At 39.8% G+C, this 7,014-nt stretch overlaps 1 protein-coding gene across 1 annotated transcript in view; it reads left to right on the plus strand.

Annotated features, from left to right (window-relative positions):
- Positions 1–375: 375 nt before the first annotated feature.
- Positions 376–7,014, plus strand: part of LOC135497908 (uncharacterized) — a 217,425-nt gene continuing 210,786 nt past the window's right edge. The window contains exon 1 of the mRNA XM_064787902.1: positions 376–445. The gene's annotated coding sequence lies outside the window, so the exon portion shown is untranslated. The remainder of the gene's footprint in view (positions 446–7,014) is intronic.

Genomic DNA, 7,014 nt, shown 5'->3' on the forward strand with positions numbered 1-7,014 from the left:
TAAGTGCAGTGCCAGTTACCGGCCCGGAGAGTTTACATGATCTGCCTCATCCCACTACATTGCGAAGGCGATGCGATTGATTGGTAAATTTAGTTTTCGGATGATGATATCAATTGCATTAATGTCCTTAAATAAAGTGGTGATGACAGATAACGACTCGAGCAGGTAAATAAGGCATGATTAACATGTACCTAATGAACTGAGGAAATGTGGCAATCTTGTAATCTTCTGATGAGCAGCACATCGCACGACCGCGAAGGCTGTCTGACCAATTTCCAGGAATTGCAAAATAATCCTAGTAATAGCACAACTTGTAAACTGTGCAGAGAGAATATTGGGAGGTGTCGGTGAGAGTTCTTTCTCGGAAATCTTGACGCTGGATTATGGATTAACTACCCCACGACTGGCCGGACATATAACGATTTTAGTGATGTCTTCCTGATCGGTAAGTAGCCTCTATTTTCTTTTGGCTAATGTTAGCTGCTATTTGCAGTAACACATATCGCATCCTCACTTAATTTTTTGGTCTTTGAGTAAATCCGAGCGGATTTCTCTCACTTACTCAATCCTTCTTAGTCGACTGTTGCACCATCCTTTGTTTGGTGTGGTTTCTGTAACAAATTTTTATGCGCTTCGAGAAGTGGCGCAGCTAGCCTATTGACAGCAAGCCAGTGGGATGGGGTATCCTATATAGCTCCTCCGTCAGTCAGAGCTGGTGTTAAATCAAGTGTCATTTTCTTAGCCTGGCATTCGGATTGATTTTTGCTTTCAAAGGGGGGGGGGGGCGGCCTGTAAAGTGATGGTGGACGACTTATTTAAAATAATATGCGGTTCATACTGCAGTATCTTTGTTGTCCCTCTGGTTTATCAGTAAGCTATTTTTTGGAGGTTTTTGATGCTTTTCCAATTTCGTTTCAGCTCTTAGATAGTAGAAATACGCTATATTCGTTATTTTTAGTACGCAAGTCCTCGTGACACGAAAAACCTTCTCACCACGTGAGTGCCCGCCGAGAATCGTGTTCACGTCACCCCGCTACAGTCAGTTGGCCGCGGCCCCATTTCCGCGTAATTCTCTCTGCGCTATGACGTCACTGCATATCATTACGAGCTCATTATCGCGTACATTTTGGCGTGAAAAATATGAAGTCGGAAATCGATCCTAAACTTGCCAAAATCTTTCTGAATGACATGTAAACGGAACATATTATTCTAGATGAAACATTAATTAGTAGTTTCATTAAGAAAAAAGTGTAAAAAGTCCTGAGGTTTGCTGTTTACGTGACTTTGAACAGCGGTCGTCGCCCGAAAATTTGCAATTTTTTCACGTAATTTTGTTGAATAAATGCACCTAACTCATCAAAAACATCGCGCGTGCTCAGAAGTAATGACTGATATTTATTGTTATATGTATCTTTGACTGAATAACAAGATAGTAAAAATGATTATTTCTGCCGCACGGCTAGAAAATACGCTTAAGTTGCCTCTGATTTTTGTCAGAAAATGTTGCAGCCGGATTTAGGTTCCGACCACACCCGAAGTTGAGCCGAAGAGGCCCGAACACTAGGATCGCCACCATCGCTACAAAACGTGTTCTAGAATACTGATTATGAAAACTTGTCCAATAGCCCATCCTGCCGTCCCATCCCTCCTTTCATGAGACCACCATTGCCCAAATTTAATGACAAAATGATGCAAAGAAGAAACTTAACATTAAAGATAACTAATCCTCTCTTCTGCATCTTGAAACTCTTTAACAGTGAAACGCTAACATTGAAACAAGAACACCACAGTCAATTGTTGAAGGGTGTAAAACACAATGCCAAATTCAAATTCTTGCAAGTGGTGCTGTTGAACTTTTCAAGTGGAAGGAATCAAACTTATTTTCATTCGTACATATTTGCTAATGATTGTTTACACCATTCAACAGCTTGACATGTTCATCAAACCCGATTGACTGGAGAAGTGAAAGTATTAGCTGAAAGATAAAGCAGATTTTTCCTGAATGACAACCGCCTGGATGTACAATTACAACAGTCAAATTGATGACAAACTTCAAGTTAAACCAATCACAATCTTGCAGGAAGATGTCCTGTAATAGGTTAAGTTTACACCTTTAACACTGGCATTGGTCATGCTGCTCAAATTACATACTTTATCAACTTTTTGGTATTATCTTTTACTGATACAGCAACTCTAAAAATGAGATCATGGCAAGTTCTGTGCGCGATGTCTGGCACAAAATAACTCTTGTGGGGGTACTGATGAGGCTATTCCCGGCTTTATAAGCATCATTGATGGCTTGGAAGCCCGTTCAGACCCAGGCCAGGGTCAGGGAAAATAAACTATCCATCCAAAGGTCGTCCAAAATTACCAGACAATGCCTATTATTGAGCCATGTCACCTAGTTGGCCCTGGTGTTTTGGACCGTGAAGATCCACATTGCAATGTGTATATGATTTCTTTTCCTGAACTATGGCAGCCTTTTACAGGCAAATCTGGCAAAAAAGTGCCTAAACATAGGCAACTAAAATTACCAAACAAACAAAAGATATATCATTATGAGAAAGTTTATTTTCACAGAGGATATACAGAGAAATTTCTGAAGAATCAGCCGGATTGCCCAACAGTAGTAGTAGACATCTCAGTCACCTGGATCTTTTCGGAAGTGAAGCATCATGGCTCATGCTTTACTGTTTGAGCACATCCACACAAATCGATAGTATTCCTGGTCAATATCAATGACGATATGGTGGAACACATGACATACCTCCAGTCTCATAACATAACAATAACATAACACTCACTCAGTCACTGTCGCTCTGACATTTCTGACGACTATTCTACCAGTAGCTTTATCAAAAGGCTCAAAATCATCTGGTCATTTGGCCACAAGTTGTAGAAATTATAGTCAGACTAAGCATATTCATCAACAGAACTCAAACAGGCTACCATCATGCCATTCTCACTTTTAACCACAATTTTTTTGAGACACGCTGTGCATTAAAATATTTTTACAATATCGCGTCGTGCACGCAATTGCCGCGAAAAACGGCTTGATTAACATCACGTGATCCAAAACGTCATAAATATTAATGAAATTTCTTCGAAAAATCACCAAATTAAGTGCCAAAATGAAATATTTAGGAAACCGGGTGCTCAAATGTTTTAAAAGATATGAATTCATTTAGGATTGGTCAACCACTTCGCAAAAAATCAATTTACCAAATATCGCCGCAAAGCTGGAAAATATCTTTGAGTGAGGTATGTTCAGCGAAGATTGCGAAAATATCATATTTCGAAAAATTGATCAAACTCGGTTGATTTTGCTTGGAATTTGATGAAATAAACACCAATTTTTTCTTTCAATAACGAACAATTTCGCCATCTTTGATCAATCGCTCTCCCCGAACAGTCGTGCATGCTACAGAGGTTTTAGTCTCTGCCACAAATATGGCGCGAATTAGTATCAAATTTTTACCGATAGGTGACAGTAGCAGCGCAACGCAGAGAGAAACGCTCTTTTGGCGCTGCGAACGGGGGCGCGGCCAACTGACTGGCTAGCTATTACGACGCAACGTCATTTCCATTATCGTTGAAGTAGTGGGGTAATCAAGCGCCATCAGCGTGACGTCAGAAAAATCGATATCAACACCAAGAGGTCACAGGTTAGATCCATGGCTCCAAGAAGCGCCTTACTAGTGCATCGTTCAACATGAAAAGGATCGACGCATGGAGAGCTAACTCGGGTCAAATCGGAGTCAACATCTGAAAAGCGTGACGATTCAGCTAGATTTTGATGTTTTTCTTTTTTGTGCAATTTGTTGATGGAAGCTACTGATGTTGAATAGGAGGTGACTGGGCTGCCGACAACTGGGTAATATTGCCCTTAAAAAATGCCGATGGTCCTTTAAGTTAGGGGGATGACTTACGAAAACGAGGCTGGGCTTATTCAACTCTACGAAATAGCTTCGTCGTAATCACCATGTTTGTCAGATAATAGCATGACGCGCGATTTTCCGCTGATATTACTCCGATATGCCAGCCGCACACTAGGCAATTCATTTGTAACCGAAAGTGTGTCTATTATAGTCCATTCGTAAATATCATGTCCGCATCGTTTGGAGCTTTTAAGGGCGAATGTATGCATGAGGGTACATTGACGTAGTGCATTTTGAATTCAGACACTTTCCGCTCTGTACAGTTTTTTTTCGACCAATCTAAATGGAATGTTCAGGTTGTTATTGTTTTGTCTATTTACTCATGTGCCAAGAGTGAATGAGAAATATCCGAACACAAAAAAGGCCTATCAAGAGTTACCTCCAAATAACCATTGGACTTCGCTAATTTAGAAAAGAATTCTTCCTTGAGAGTGCTTAACCCCTAAAATCCTGTTTTGTTTTGAGGCGAAGATCAATAAAAAACAAACTTCAGAGAAATCCGACCAGTCGTTCGCCCTTCCAGAGCACCAAACGATGCGAACATAACATTTATGAATGGACTATAGTTGCATGAATTAGCTGCTGTCAAATGCAATGACTGATTTTGCAATCACAAGTACTGTGTGTTGCAAACCAATTGCCCACTGAGCGATTTATTGCAACTCAAATTATGCTATACATCGCCCAATGTACGATCTACTTGCAATTCGTCAACAAGTTTCAGCGCCATGTCGAACAACCAGTCGTTTATTTAAGAGTAAGAAAGCCCAGAATGCTCATTCAAAAGTAAAAATTCAATACTGAATTTTGAAGTGAGAAAATTATCACTGCAAAATTCAATATTGAATTTTGAAGTGGTGGAACCCTAATTACTAGCCAATCAGATCCGGCACTTTTTGCTCACTTCAAAATTCGAAATTCAATTTTAAATTTTGAAGTGACAATTTTATTTGAGCGTTCTGGGGCTTTCGTACAAAACATAACAATGGTTTCCAATAATTTGAAAGCGTAGAAATGATTTACATGTATTTCCGGACCATTCCCCAGAATCGGTGAATACTTAGACTAACCTATAGAGTGAGGAATTAAGTAATTATAGATTTACGGGTAGGTCTGGCAAGAAATTGTTAGAAATAAGCCCCCCCCGCAGCCTCTTCTTTCCTCATTTTCTAGAAGTATTAGCTTCATGGCAGACATTCGGAAATGTTTCGACACATTCAGACCAACGGATGTGATCTGAACGAGTCGGTAAAAGTCGACCTTAAATCAGCAAACAAGGATATATCTCTAAAGCTAGCTAATGTTCGAATTGATGAATAATTGATGAATTAATGAATATGATTGACATCGATTCCTGATCATACAAGTATGGCATGTATTGATCTTTAGCCACCGTGACCGAGGCTGGCGGTTCGAACAACAGTCGGCCACGAAGCACGAATTTCTTTACAATCTTTTCCTGGAAAACTATTTTAAATGTGACAAATAACTTATACCATACTGTGTTGAGCTCAGTCACAATGTCACCAAATGGTGTGAATTCAATATTAAGCTGCGCAATAGAAGGTTTGACAGTAGATAAAAACAAATAACATCATCGACATTCAACAATGGTCAAATTGTTTACCGATGAAGTCAAAAAATGAAGAATATTATTTTCCAATTTTGCGTACGATAAATGAACTTTTCGACCCGAGCAAATGCTTCTACATTGTTCCAGTGTTTGATTGTATGGGTGTCACATACCACCCTAGCTGTCACACCCTTTACTTGGTAAATGGTTTAAACCATTGGCGTGTAGACCTTGGTCTCGTTGACCTAACCCCGTTTGGCCTTGTTGCGTTGAACACACGTACAATACCTTTGTCCTCGGACTCCCACCGGGCGTGGCCCATATAGTTGGACATGCAAGATAACAGGAACAGCCGTAAGTTTCGACCAGTTTCCGTATTTATATTCAGGACTTTAGTTGATATTATATTCTGTGATATGTAACGTTTACTTAAGTTTGTATGTATGTTTTCTAGGTTTCGCAATAAACACAGTTAGTGACTAAAACAAACCTTCCGTTCGAGTCACTGCAGCACTCGGTTTGTGACAATGGGGCGAATAAAAATACTGGCTTAGTGCTCTTGTGAAATGCCCACGTTCACGATATTGAACTGAACCTTACAACACCTTCACTTGGAACGAAGAGTTTCTCGCCTCTGTAAAGTTGGTGACGAGGTCACTGGTCCATATTTTTTTTAAAAACATCCAAAACTTCCGTTTGTGCCCTCAAAGTTTTGATTTGGCTTGTTATCAACATACCGAGTTTGATATCGAAGAGAGCGACTACAAATAATCATATAAGAATGATCGGTATAATCGGTAAGATACATTCCAGTTTTTAACCTCAGTTACAAAGGCAGCCTCGACTAACGCAGTAGAGCGTGATATCATTCACTGCATTTAGTTACAGTGGTCGGATAAATCACATTTTCTTGGAAAATCTTACCATAATTTCATACATAGCGTATCCTAATCTAATTTCAACCTCCTCCGTCTCCTTACACGTAGCTTTTGTCTCACTCTACAATCAAATGTCCTACCATTCTTAACGACGTTACTTATAGTAGCAAGAAACAAACTAAAGCAGATTCACAACGCGACCGCAGTTCAATACTAACTGTTTGGTCAGCGAATGTTCTGTCATTTATCAACCGTTCGTATCTTCTGGACGGCATACTATATATGTATTACCTGGAGCAAATGACTTGTTTCACAATGCTGCAGTTGACAGTCGATGAACCTTTTTGCGATGAACCGACCAATGCAGATACTTTAATGCATTAGTCTCAATAGCATTCCGCGATAATGACGTCACTGCAGCTGCTGCCCTCTATTTCCCCATCGCTGAATTACAGGCAATGTCTGACAAACATGCGGTTTCGTAATGGATTCAGGCTTTCTAACTAGGGCAGTTAGATTCAATCTGGCACATGTCCAAGTGTTGGAAATACTAGATAATTGTTCTGAATATTTCTCTCTCTGACTCTATGGTATCATTAATGCTAAAAACAATACAGGGTCAAAG

Source organism: Lineus longissimus, chromosome 13 (assembly GCF_910592395.1).
Source record: "Lineus longissimus chromosome 13, tnLinLong1.2, whole genome shotgun sequence".
Taxonomy (NCBI): domain Eukaryota; kingdom Metazoa; phylum Nemertea; class Pilidiophora; order Heteronemertea; family Lineidae; genus Lineus; species Lineus longissimus.